Raw genomic sequence first — 14,925 nt, forward strand, 5'->3', positions numbered from 1 at the left:
TGTGATATCCCAACAAAATATCCATGTTCCAACAAGGAACAAACTCCATCTTCAACTGCAACTAGCAACGCTATAAGAGGGGCTGAGCAAAGCGGTAACATAGCCAAACAACGGTTTGCTAGGACAAGGTGGGTTAGAGGCTTGAGATGGCAATATGGGAGGCATGATACGCAAGTGGTAGGTATCGTAGCATAGGCATAGCAAAAGAGCGAGCATCTAGCAAGCAAAGATAGAAGTGATTTGGAGGGTATGGTCATCTTGCCTGAGATCCCGCAAGGAAGAAGAACGAGTCCATGAAGAAGACAAACGGACGTAGATGAACGGATCCTCACAACTCTGGAACAAAACCGAAGATAACGCGAGAAGTAACCCGAAAAGAAGCTATCAACATAGTAAACAACCATCACATAATCATGGCATGATGCACAACAAGTATGATGCATGTACGGTTTAATGAGGCATGGCATGGCAAAGTGCACAAACAATCCTACAAATTAAGTGGAGCTCAATATGCAACGAGTTGCATATTGACGGAACACCACATTCAAGTTATTTATTTCGATCTCGTTTATGTAACCAACAATATTAAATGTTGATTAACATGGCAAGGGGTGAAGCAAATGAAAACTACCTATCTAGGCAAGTTTAAATGAGGCCGGAACAACAAACAACAAGTCTGGAAACTCCTCATGTGCATATTTTAGGTTTTGGTACTGTTCTGCCCTAAACCATATTTTATAGTTGTTAAACATGCAAAGCAATGCCACCATGTTAAACCAGGCATTTCTCCACCCCATTTACATATAAAGTTTATTAAATTCGGAGCTACGGTTAATTAGTTATGAATTAAAGCATTTTAACATGACATAGGAGCAAATTTAACCAAACAACATTTTAAACATTTTAAACATGGATGAAAAAGACATATTATGAAACTACACAAAATTCTAAGCAACTTTCATATTAAGTTTGTTTAATTTGGATGCACGGTTTGAGAGTTATTAAATGCATGAACAACAGGGGGTTTTCTGCAAAACTGCTCTCCTCTGGAAAATAGACAAATTTGTTCAGGAAAAAAACAACATGGGATGTAACTGACTGGGCCCAACAATTGAAAAAAAAGGAGGGCGCGCAGCTGGCCTCGCCATGGGCCTCGGCCCATTCGGTGGAGGAGGGAGGCCGGCAGGGCGCGCATCTGGGCCTCGGGCGCTGGATGGATCGCCCCTGCCGATCCCACTGGATCGAGGCAGGGACGGGCGCGGTCAACGGGCGCGTTCTCCTCGCTCGTTCGCGCAACAAAGGACGCAGGGGGACGGCGGCACGGCTGGACGGCGGCAAAGCAGCAGCGGAGGGCGGCGTCTGGCGCGATGCAGGGGCACTTGGCGCAATTCCGGCGAGCTGAGGACTCCGGCGGGATAGCAGGGATGGGGCGGACGAGCGGATCCAGCCCTATGGAGCCGATCTGACCCGAGGCGAGGCGAGGCGAGGCGTGGAACGAGGCGAAGATGAGCTTCAGGTCCAGGCAGCCATGGCGGGGAGGTGCTCCGGCGAGGCAGGGGACGGCCGGAGGTCGGGGATGGACTAGACCATCCAATTCCCAGTCAGATCCGACGAAGACTTGAGGTCCAGGAGCCATGACGTCATCGGTAGCTCCTGAGATCATCCATGGCAGAGAGGGAGAGAGGTTAGAGAGGAAGAAATGCGGCAGGGTGAGAGAGAAGAGTACAGAGAGGATCGGAGGGACCTTGTCGGGGAGGGCCGGTGCCTCACGGGCGGTGCGGGGATGAGGAGGCGCGTCCTCGGGCGGTTGCGTAGAGAGCACAAACAGAGGAGCTTGGGAGCGACGACTAGGGTCTCGGGTGGAGGATGGTGGTTGGCTGTTGTGATTAGGCGACGCGGAAAAACAGGGAGGTGGTCGGAGGCTGATTGGAGAGGTGGATCTGGGATGATCCCGATGGAGATGCTGCTGGCGGCGGCGCGAGGGAAAAGAGGGAGGATTTGGTGGATGGGACAGCTCTCCTCAAAATTAGGGTTGGACTAGTTTATATATAGGTCTATGGATTAGGTTGGGGCTATCTCGTCCCTCCGATCGCAATCAGACGATCGCGAATAAAATAGCTAGGGAGTCCAAATAAGAAAACGGTGACGTTTTATAGATATTTGGGGATGATTCGGATCCAACGGTGACGACTGCCCGATTCGGGTTCGGGTGAGTTTCGGACACGCACGTGAGGGGTCGGTGCCCTGTGCAAAGAGGGGTTTTCGGACCGTGCGATCGCATCGGGCGGCTCCGGACGCGAAGAGGGGTAGGTAGATGGACTAGGTGGGCTGTGGCGAGGCTGAGAGGAGAGAAGAGAGAGAGAGAGAGGGCCCGTCAGCAGTTTCCGGAGACCGAAAACGTCCGACGTTAGACCGACTATATTGCCGCTATAGTTATCCGTTGGGGCGTCAAACGGACTCCGAATGCGATGAAACTTGGCAGGCGGTCTACCTACACTATAACAAGACGACACACCAACTCTCAACCCATTCTGAGAACATTTTCCGGCCACTTATAAAACACTATTTCGGACATGCCGCGGGCGCGTACAAGTGTGGTTGGGCTCAGAACGGACAACGGAGAGGACGGGGAGACCGGGACGGATGCAAGTTTTGAAAACATGATGATGCAATGCACATGATGACATGGCAAGAATGCAACACGCAAACAAATGACATGGTAACGACGGCGAATAACTGGAAGACACCTGGCGCATCGGTCTCGGGGTGTCACAACACTCCACCACTACGAGAGGATCTCGTCCCGAGATCTAGGATGGCACCGGAGGGAAAAGGAAGAGGAAAAGGAAGGGGTAAAACTAAGTTGCTTCTTTGATAACCAAGTGAAACCAAAGAACCTTGAGAGGTTGAACAACTTCGAGAAAAGAATACAACGGAGATGAACAAAGTTGAAAACACTCCGTTAGAAAAGAGGAACAAGGAACATTACTAGAACCTTGTAGGTTGAAAGGCATAAGAAAAGTGTTACAAAGGACAAGAAGTACCTGCAAGCACTCCGGTAGAAACGAGATGCAGAAGGAACGATAAAGATCAATTACGACAACACTCCGGTTAAAACAAGATAGAGGAGGAAAAAGAATGATATAATTTGTACAACACTCCGACTGCAAATGGAAGGAATTAACAAGAACTTGACAAGATGAGAGGATACTTGATGAAATCAACAACACGCTGCCTCCGAAACTATTGAAAGAATGGCACAAGGGGTAAGAAAGATTTCAAACAGCACTCCAGTTGAGAAAGGAGGTAAAACTTGATAAGATGAGAGAACTGGAATGAAAACACGACACTCCGATTGAATGGATAAGCAAAGGAAAGAGCATGATCTTCACAATACGAGATGATGAGTGAAGAGAGCATCATCACAATGCCTCCGGAAGAAATGAAAGAATGCAATGAAAAGAACGGAGAAGAAAACAACATGTTCTACCTCAAATGAATTTGAGAGAGCATCCTTTAAAAGAAGGATTTAACGGAGTTGTTGGGAAATCAACAACGAAAAGAACAGGCTTGTTGAGGGCTTGTGGAAAACATCTTAAGAACTTGAGGTGAAAACCTGCCATAAATTGAAACAAGATTGGATTGATATGAACAAGGAGACAAACTTATTTCACCGGGAGGATAAATGAAGAACTTGGGTCATTTATAAGCACCATAAATAGCAACAATCCTTAGGGAAAGCTTTAGGTGAAATATAACCCAAGATAACTCCAACAAAGAGATTGATGGATTGAGAAGAGCTCATGCTCGAAGAAATTGGTGGGTTTAACTATCTCATTCTTGAAAATTGTTGTATCATGAAACACGAACTCAAATTGTCACGAATGGCATAACACCACCTCAAATGATAAGGTTGAAAGAATTGCACTTTGAAATGCAAGATAAAGAATACTTGAGCTCCTCTGAAAAGAATCTCGATGAACACTTCGAGAAGGAATTAAATCCTTGATGAACCACCATGTTGAGCCTCCATGAAGAACTCCGGAAATAAAAGAATGATCAAAAGAAAGAGAAGTTGAGAACATAAGGTGAAGCCTTGTAATGATTTAGATGGATCTCCATGGTGATATAATTGCGAGAGCTTGGAACTCTAGGAAAGAAAATACGAAACAATTGAAAACCGAGAACTTGATGAGCCTCCAGAATAAGGAATTAATCACTTGGATGAAGCAAGAAAAAGAATTACGTTATGCATATCCTTCACCAATTAAATTGATGACCCACATTGGATTTGGCATGCTACTTATTCTCGTAGAAAGGATAAAGATAGATATAGCGTCAAACTTGGGAAGGTCTTCAACGAACCACCGATAGGATTGAAACAACGAATGAATTGATATGATAAACGAAATAAGAGAATCTTGAATGAACCACCGTAAGAATTGAAAATGAACAAAGAAAAGATAAAGAAACACCGGGAAGAATTATATAACGAATGAAGATACTTGAGGGAATTTAGATATAAGTGAAACAAAGAGATCATGAACTGATTAGAGAATACTTGAGCGATGCACCGGTATGATTTGGAGAACAAGAGCTGAAAGCTGGAATGAATAATCCTGAGATGATGGGCTCCGGAGAATCAAACTGAAAAGAACCGTGCATTGGTCCGGATGGGTGAAAATAATTCTCATAATCGAAAATAATTATGAGAGGATGGCACCAAGCTAGAATCACGAATCTCTAAGAGAACGAATGAGATATGGAGGAAAAACTCTTCTTCGGTCTTCAAAATCTGAGAATGACGACGAGAAACACCACCATGAATTATTTAGACACTCCGGAAGAATCAAAAACGAAGAGGTTGAGCCAATGATGAAAAGAATTTGAAAGATCTTGGAGAAACCATCTGACTGATGATGAATCATTCTTACGTCAAACTTCGAAAAGAATTTAGGATAGCTCTGGGAAAATTAGAAGAGTTGGGTAAGATCCTGGGAAAAGACCTGTGGGTTAGGGCCCACTGGAAGATACACCGTTGAAATGATTTAAAATAAAGATTGCACCGGTTGAATTAAATGGCTTGAATGAGATAATAATCTCGAAATAGGTTGAACGGATCTTGAATGACAAGACAAGCCTTCTGAGATATCTTCAGTACTCCGGAACAATAGAATAGCAAGAGTGGATGATTAAGAGGTGCACCGGCATGAGAAGGTATTGAAAGGAGGAAAAGGATATGATCAACAAAGCTTGAATTGGATCCACCGGAGAAGAAAAGAGAACGAAGAATGATAAACTAGAAGCTCCGTTAGAATCTTCATGAGAATCACCGGATAAGAACATTGAAAGACAAGAATGAAGAGTCTTCACATCCATAAGATGGATACTTGATTAAGAAAACTGAGTCCTTAAGGAAAAAGGGTGGGAGGGCGGGAAAACAAAGGCAGCTTGGGACAAATGAAATGAGCACCGTTGAGAAGAACTGATAAATTGATCTTGCGGATGTTGAAAATGAACGGATCCACTTGAAGAGAGACACACCGGTTGAAAAGGATTGACAACACAATCTCGATGATCAAGAAGGATTAGTATTCACATAGAAATATGAGAACACCACTTAGGAAAGGTATGGAATCAACATTTGACTTCGAAGCAACTCGAATACCACAACTGAAAACAAAAACAAAGGATTGGCTTCCAGAATAAGCCGGAACAAACATATGATAGATATTTCATCCGAAGTTTTCATGGTGGGGCCTACACGGGCTCGATCGTACAACACCATCATGTACAAGGCAGTGCACATGACATACGAAGCATCCCCGAGTCAGCATAGCCAAGGACTCTTTAAGACACAACGAGACCACTGTAAAACCAACCGTGGATAGGCGGACCACTAGACGTCGAACCCCAATTTCATATCATACATCTATCGGAAAGATATCCTAAGAGCTACTTGAATTCCCACTTATAAACTCCCGAAATTATCTGGTTATGCAATCAGGTGTTGGGGATACAGGGGAAGCATAATATCTCACTCAAAACTAACAAATCCTACATCCAGCTGTATCCATCCTTCAACACATAACCAAGAAACCTTCGGAAATCATTTACCTCAACCTTCGAAAAGCATCCGTTATACGAGTTATGGCAATACTCCCGAACTCCCGCCCCAGTACTGGGTGGTGTCGAGGTTATCTCACCAACAACTGCATAAAAGGGATTTTCGATGTCGGCGAAACTCAGGTATTCCAGAACTGTAACGATAAAATTGTGACGACAACACCTCGGAGCTCAACTCCCCGGGACACTGCCACAACCCCTAAATGTCAGGAGGCACCAAGAACAATGTTCTCGTCACAAAACCATCGGAATGATTCCAAGATACCCACGTGATCCTAATTTTTTTAGTGAAATTTGAGAAGAGAAGAGTCAAAACTCTACGTCAGGAGGCCTCGCCAGAGCGACGAAGGGACTGAGGAGTAAAAAGAATCCTACTCTCTGATATATGTAATCCTAAAAGACTCAAAACATATTTCTAGACTCAACAACGCCAGCGATTCGATCAAGCAGGGGGCTCCTAAGTCGGGGAAGGCTCTGATTACCAACTTGTAACACCCACGATGCGGCTATATCTCCCACATGTCGGAGCACGACTTAGAGGCATAACCGCATTGCAGGCAATGTCGCAAGAGGGGTAATCTTTACACATCCCATGTACTAAATAAGATAGAGATACAGAGTTGGCTTACAATCGCCACTTCACACAATACATGAAAATAGCATTAAAACATCCAGATACAAACAAGGTCCGACTACGGAACCAAAATAAAGAAGACCACCCCTAATGCTACAGATCCCCGATCGCCCCAACTGGGCTCCACTACTGATCAACTGGAAACGGAACAACATAATGAACACGATCTTCATCGAGATCCTCCTTGAGCTCGGTTGCGTCACCTGCACGGTAACATCGGCACCTGCAAACTGGTTTTGGAAGTAAACTGTGAGTCACGGGGACTCAGCAATCTCACACCCTCGCGATCAAGTCTATTTAAGCTTATAGGTGGGGTAAAAGGTATGAGGTGGAGCTGCAGCAAGCACTAGCATATATGGTGGCTAACATACACAAATGAGAGCGAGAAGAGAAAGACAAGGCACGGTCGTGAAACTATGATCAAGAAGTGATCCTGAAACTACTTACGTTCAAGCATAACTCCAACACCGTGTTCACTTCCCGGACTCCGCCGGAAAGAGACCATCACGGCTACACACGCGGTTGATGCATTTTAGTTAAGATAAGTTTTAGGTTTTCTACAACCGGACATTAACAAATTCCCATCTGCCCATAACCGCGGGCACGGCTTTCGAAAGTTCAAATCCCTGCAGGGGTGTCCCAACTTAGCCCATCACAAGCTCTCACGGTCAACGAAGGATATTCCTTCTCCCAGGAAGACCCGATGAGGCTCGGAATCCCGGTTACAAGACATTTCGACAATGGTAAAACAAGACCAGCAAAGCCACCCAGATGTGCCGACAAATCCCGATAGGAGCTACACATATCACGTTCTCAGGGCACACCGGATGAGCGCTCCGTACAGCTAAAACCAAACCTCGAGTTTCCCCGAGGGGGCGCTGCAAAGGACTCTAGTTTGAACCAACACTCAGAGGAGCACTGGCCCGGGGGGGGGGGGTTAAAATAAAGATGACCCTCGGGCTGGTCGACCCAAGGGAAAAGAGGCTAGGTGGCAAATGGTAAAACCAATGTTGGGCCTTACTGGAGGAGTTTTATTCAAGGCAAACTGTCAAGGGGTTCCCATTACAACCCAACCGTGTAAGGAACGCAAAATCAAGGAACATAACACCGGTATGACGGAAACTAGGGCGGCAAGAGTGGAACAAAACACTAGGCATAAGGCCGATCCTTCCACCCTTTACCAAGTATATAGGTGCGTTAATTAAAATAAGAGATATTGTGATATTCCAACAAAATATCCATGTTCCAACAAGGAACAAACTCCATCTTCACCTGCAACTAGCAACGCTATAAGAGGGGCTGAGCAAAGCGGTAACATAGCCAAACAACGGTTTGCTAGGACAAGGTGGGTTAGAGGCTTGACATGGCAATATGGGAGGCATGATACGCAAGTGGTAGGTATCGTAGCATAGGCATAGCAAAAGAGCGAGCATCTAGCAAGCAAAGACAGAAGTGATTTCGAGGGTATGATCATCTTGCCTGAGATCCCGCAAGGAAGAAGAACGAGTCCATGAATAAGACAAACGGACATAGATGAACGGATCCTCACAACTCTGGAACGAAACCGAAGCTAACACAAGAAGTAACCCGGAAAGAAGCAAACAACATAGTAAACAACCATCACATAATCATGGCATGATGCACAACAAGTATGATGCATGTCCAGTTTAATGAGGCATGGCATGGCAAAGTGCACAAACAATCCTACAAATTAAGTGGAGCTCAATATGCAACGAGTTGCATATTGACGGAACACCACATTCAAGTTATTTAGTTCGATCTCGTTTATGTACCCAACAATATTAAATGTTTATTAACATGGCAAGGGGTGAAGCAAATGAAAACTACCTATCTAGGCAAGTTTAAATGAGGCCGGAACAACAAACAACAAGTCTGAAAACTCCTCATGTGCATATTTTAGGTTTTGGTACTGTTCTGACCTAAACCATATTTTATAGTTGTTGAACATGCAAAGCAATGTCACCATGTTAAACTAGGAATTTCTCCACCCCATTTACATATAAAGTTTATTAAATTCGGAGCTACGGTTAATTAGTTATGAATTAAAGCATTTTAACATGACATAGGAGAAAATTTAACCAAACAACATTTTAAACATTTTAAACATCGATGGAAAAGACATATTATGAAACTACACAAAATTCTAAGCAACTTTCATATTAAGTTTGTTTAATTTGGATGCACGGTTTGAGAGTTATTAAATGCATGAACAACAGGGGGTTTTCTGCAAAACTGCTCTCCTTTGGAAAATAGACAAATTTGTTCAGGAAAAAACAACATGGGTTGTAACTGACTGGGCCCAACAATGGAAAAAAAGGAGGGCGCACAGCTGGCCTCACCATGGGCCTCGGCCCATTCGGTGGAGGAGGGAGGCCGGCAGGGTGTGCATCTGGGCCTCGGGCGCTGGCAGGCCGGCCCACTCGGGCGCTGGATGGATCGCCCCTGCCGATCCCACTGGATCGAGGCAGGGACGGGCGCGGTCAACGGGCGCATTCTCCTCGCTTGTTCGCGCAGTAGAGGACGCAGGGGGACGGCGACACGGCTGGACGGAGGCAAAGCAGCAGCGGAGGGCGGCGTGTGGCGCGATGCAGGGGCACTTGGCGCAACTCTGGCAAGCTGAGGACTCCGGCGGGACGGCAGGGATGGGGCAGACGAGCGGATCCAGCCCTATGGAGCCGATCTGACCCGAGGCGAGGCGAGGCGTGGAACGAGGCGAAGATGAGCTTCAGGTCCAGGCAGCCATGGCGGGGAGGCGCTCCAGCGAGGCAGGGGACGGCCAGAGGTCGGGGATGGACTAGACCATCCAATTCCCAGTCAGATCCGGCGAAGACTTGAGGTCCAGGAGCCATGGCATTATCGGGAGCTCCTTAGATCATCCATGGCAGATAGAGAGAGAGAGGTTAGAGAGGAAGAAATGCGGCAGGGTGAGAGAGAGGAGTACAGAGAGGATCGGAGGGACCTTGTCGGGGAGGGCCGGTGCCTCATGGGTGGTGCGGGGACGAGGAGGCGCGTCCTCGGGCGGCTGCGTAGAGAGCACAAGCAGAGGAGCTTGGGAGCGACGACCAGGGTCTCAGGCGGAGGGTGGTGGTTGGCTGTTGCGATTAGGCGACGCGGAAAAATAGGGAGGTGGTCGGAGGCTGATTGGAGAGGTGGATCTGGGATGATCCCGATGGAGATGCTGCTTGCGGCGGCGCGAGGGAAAAGAGGGAGGATTTGGTGGATGGGACAGCTCTCCTCAAAATTAGGGTTGGACCTTTTTATATATAGGTCTGCGGATTAGGTTGGGGCTATCTCGTCCCTCCGACCGCAATCGGACGATCGCGAATAAAATAGCTAGGGAGTCCAAATAAGAAAACGGTGACGTTTTGTAGATGTTTGGGGATGATCCGGATCCAACGGTGACGACTGCCCGATTCGGGTTTGGGTGAGTTTCGGACACGCACGTGAGGGGTCGGTGCCCTGTGCAAAGAGGGGTTTTTGGACTGTGCGATCGCATCGGGCGGCTCCGGATGCGAAGAGGGGTAGGTAGATGGACTAGGTGGGCTGTGGCGAGGCTGAGAGGAGAGAAGAGAGAGAGGGCCCGGCAGTAGTTTCCGGAGACCGAAAACGTCCGATGTTAGACCGGCTATACTGCCGCTATAGTTATCCGTTGGGGCGTCAAATGGACTCCGAATACGATGAAACTTGGCAGGCGGTCCTACACTATAACAAGACGGCACGCCAACTCTCAATCCATTCCGAGAACATTTTCTGGCCACTTATAAAACACTATTTCGGACATGCCGCGGGCGCGTGCAAGTGTGGTTGGGCTCAGAATGGACAACAGAGAGGACGAAGAGACTGGGATGGATGCAAGTTTTGAAAACATGATGATGCAATGCACATGATGACATGGCAAGAATGCAACACGCAAACAAATGACATGGCAACGACGGCGAATAACTGGAAGACACCTGGCGCATCGGTCTCGGGGCGTCACAATAGCCAACTGCGACAGGGCTTGGATTTTAGCAGGATTTGCTTCAATTCCTCTACTGGAGACGATGAAGCCCAGGAGCTTTCCGGCGGGTACGCCGAAAACGCATTTTTCTGGATTGAGCTTAATGTCATATGTTCGGAGATTGTCGAATGTGAGGCTCAAGTCGTCTATTAAGTAGTCGACGTGTCTGGTTTTAATGACCACATCGTCTACGTATGCCTCCACTGTCTTGTCGATCTGTGTCGGGTGGTAGGTGCGACATATGCCAACGGGTGGCTTATCATTGTGGGAGCCAGTAAGACGTCACCGGTGCCTGGAAACGGGATGAGGCGAAGGCATGCACGCCGGCGAATCTTACCCAGCTTCGGGGCTCTTCGTGGAGATAACACCCCTATTGCTGCTCTGCGGGGGCTCCGCATGATCACTAGATGGACAAGTAGCTACACAATGCTCCTTGAGCTGTTTGGTGGGAGGAGGAAGAAGTGCACGGCTAGCTTGCTTCTTCTCCTTGCGTGGTCTCTAGAACTAGCAGGGGGTCGAACCCTTTGCATGGGTGTCCCGGGGGGTTTATATAGGCCTACCCCCCGGGGGTACAATGGTAATCCGACTGGGCGCGGGGCTCAGCCGTCTGTGACTGCGCTCGCCGGCTTCTGCGCCGGCTGCTGGGGCCCGCCAACTGGTGGGTCCCGCCGGCTGCCGGCCCCTCGGCTGACAGTCAGGCCCCACTGCCCAGGGCCTGGTCGGCGGCTGGTTACCGTTGCTCCATTTCGGTGACGTGGGCTTCGTCGTGGTAGGCGTGGCTACAGTGCCACCGCCCGGCGGGCGATTACTGTAGCCTTACCGCGTCTTGTCTCCTTAATGGGGCGTCCTCTTCGAGGGGGCAAGCGAGCCGGCTGCGGGGAGCCGCTCCTGTCTCGGGCCGACTGGGGGAGGTCTGGCCGCCTTCGGGTGTCTCTCTGCCCGCAAGGGCTCACCGCCCGCGGGCCGTACTGGTAGCCCGTCGTGGATGACATCTCAGGATTGTGCTAGGAGAACTCAGAAAACACCAATTGTGTGCCAAGTTCAGCAAGTGCGAATTTTGGCTAAGACAAGTAGGCTTTCTAGGTCACGTGCTGACCCAAGACGGTATCGCAGTGGACCCAGAGAAAGTCAGGGCCATACTTGACTGGAAGGCACCAGCCAGCGTAACGGACATACGAAGTTTCTTGGGAATGGCAGGATATTACCGCAGATTTATTGAAGGATTCTCCACCCTAGCCAAGCCAATGACGCAGTTGCTCAAGAAGGACAAGAAGTTTGAATGGACAGAAGCCTGCGAATTTTTTTCCAAGAGTTAAAACGGAAATTAACCACAACACCGGTATTAATTGTGCCAGACATACACAAAAACTTTGAGGTGTATTGTGATGCATCCCGAAAAGGTCTCGGGTGCGTGTTGATGCAAGAAGGCAAGGTTGTCGCATACGCTTCACGACAACTCCGCAAGCATGAGGAAAATTATCCCACTCATGACTTAGAAATGGCAGCAGTCATTCATGCACTTAAGGAATGGAGGCATTTCTTACTTGGGAATCGATGTGAAATATACACGGACCATAAAAGTCTCAAATACATTTTCACACAGCCAGAACTAAACTTACGGCAACGACGCTTGTTGGAATTGGTAAAGGATTATGATGTTGGTATTCACTATCATCCAGGGAAAGCAAATGTAGTGGTCGATGCTCTTAGTCGGAACCCCAGCTCCGACGAAAACAGTCTGCAAAGCTTGAGACCTGAATTCCAACAAGAATTTGCCAAACTCAACTTGTTAATGATCGCGGAAGGCACCATATCAAACTTGGAAATAAAGCCCGACCTTGTGGAGAGAATTAAAGAAGCACAGCTTGGTCACCCCAGCATTGAAGGTATTAAAAGAAAGGTGAGTATGGGCAAGGCCTCAGAGTTCGTCATAGGCGATGATGGAATATTACGGTACGGAGACAGACTCTGCGTGCCAAACATAGAGGACCTCAGACAGCAAATCCTAGCTGAAGCACACACCACCCCATATTCAATCCATCCTGGAGGAACCAAAATGTATAAGGATATTCAGGAAAGATTTTGGTGGCACGGTATGAAGAGGGACATAGCCACATTCGTTGCATGTTGCGATTCTTGTCAACGCATAAAAGTTGAGCATCAAAAACCAGCCGGACTACTGCAACCAAACAAAATACCTGAGTGGAAATGGGATGAAATAGGGATGGATTTTATTGTCGGACTACCTCGGTCACGACATGGGAATGATGCCATATGGGTCATCACCGATAGATTAACCAAGGTGGCACATTTCATTCCAGTAAAGACAACCTACAACACCCAGAAGCTTGCCAGGATTTATCTCTCCCGTATAGTTTGTCTGCACGGTGTCCCGAAGACTATAATATCCGACAGAGGCACTCAGTTCGTCTCGAGATTTTGGGATCATTTACAACAGGCTCTGGGAACTCAATTGGCCTTCAGTACAGCCTACCATCCCCAGACTGATGGACAGACTGAACGCGTAAACCAAATTTTAGAAGACATGCTAAGAGCATGTGTCCTCACCTATGGAACCAGTTGGGAAGAAAGTCTGCCATATGCCGAGTTCGCATACAACAACAGCTACCAGGCCAGCCTGCGAATGGCACCTTTTGAAGCACTATACGGACGAAGGTGTCGTACCCCGCTAAATTGGTCTGAGACCGGAGACAGCCATATCTTCGGCCCAGACGTGCTCAAAGAAGCCGAGGAAAAAGTCAAGCTAATCAGGGACCGACTCAAGACCGCTCAAAGCCGACAGAAGAGTTATTACGATCAGAAACATCATGGGGTCAATTTTGAACCCGGTGAATTTGTGTACCTACGAGTATCACCTATGAGGGGACTGCAACGGTTTAAGATTAAAGGAAAGTTAGCACCAAGATTCATTGGACCATTCTGCATAATGGCACGAAGAGGCACTGTAGCCTACCAGCTAGACTTACCCGAAGACTTATCCGACATTCATGACGTGTTCCACGTCTCTCAATTAAGGAAGTGCGTAAGCAAACCAGAGAAGCAAGTATCCCATGAGAACATTGACGTGCAGCCAGACCTCACTTATCGTGAACGCCCAGTAAAAATATTAGAGGAGTCTGAAAGGAGAACCCGACAGAAGACCATCAAGTTTTTCAGAGTTCAGTGGAGCAATCACACCGAAAGCGAAGCAACTTGGGAAAGAGAGGATTTTCTTTGGACAGAACATCCATACTTATTTAAGGAACAGCTGAAATCTCGGGGACGAGATTTTTCCTAAGGGGGTAGGTGTTGTGACTTTGTTGGATTTCTTTTTAAAGAGAGGGCATTTAAAATTTCTTTTCCAGAAATCCTTCCTCTTAAAAACTTCCTTTTCTTTGGCAAGGATTTTATTTTTTTCTTCAAACTATGGTGTTTGATCTTTTGAAACTTCTTCCCTGATGGTTCCCTCTCAAATTATTTTGGGAGTTTAATCTTTTTCTTTTAAAAAGAAACTCTATGGAAATTTGGGATTTTCATATCTTGGAAACCACCCATGACTTTGTATCTTTGCCCATGTGGTAAAACCCCTCCAAAACCTCCCCTCCTCCTTGTAATCAACCTAAGTTCTCTGTCCCAACTAATCCAAGCAAGTTTTGGATTTTATTCTAATTATTTTTTCCCTCAAATCATTTCTGAAAATTATTTGGAGCCTGAGAGATTTTCAAAGCAAGTACCCTTTTTCATTTGAGTTTTGACCTCAAACCAACTCTCCTGGATAGTCCTTTGTACCCACAACCCAGAACCATCTTGATCCACTCCTCCTCTTTTCAAATTTTTCAAATTTCAGTCTCTGCAAGTTTGGACCAGATTTGCCAAATTTGGTGAAATTCATATCTACACTTCTCCAAAAATTCCACCAAAATTCAGGCAGCCTACTGGAGCAATGAGTAGCCACTCCACCAAAAATCAGCTCAAGGAAAAATCCCCAGAGGCCAAATTCATTCTGTCGAACACCTTGCATGCGCTGTTGCTGTTCATATTCAGAAAATTCAGAGTTCAGTGTCGTTTTCGTTCGTCAGTTTCAATCACGCGTAGACAGTGCCTTGGCACGTTCCTCGCCGCCTCTTCCTCCTGTCTGGAGCAC

The sequence above is a fragment of the Triticum urartu genome, chromosome 1A (assembly GCF_056163025.1).
Source record: "Triticum urartu cultivar PI428250 chromosome 1A, HENAU_Tu73, whole genome shotgun sequence".
Lineage (NCBI taxonomy): Eukaryota > Viridiplantae > Streptophyta > Magnoliopsida > Poales > Poaceae > Triticum > Triticum urartu.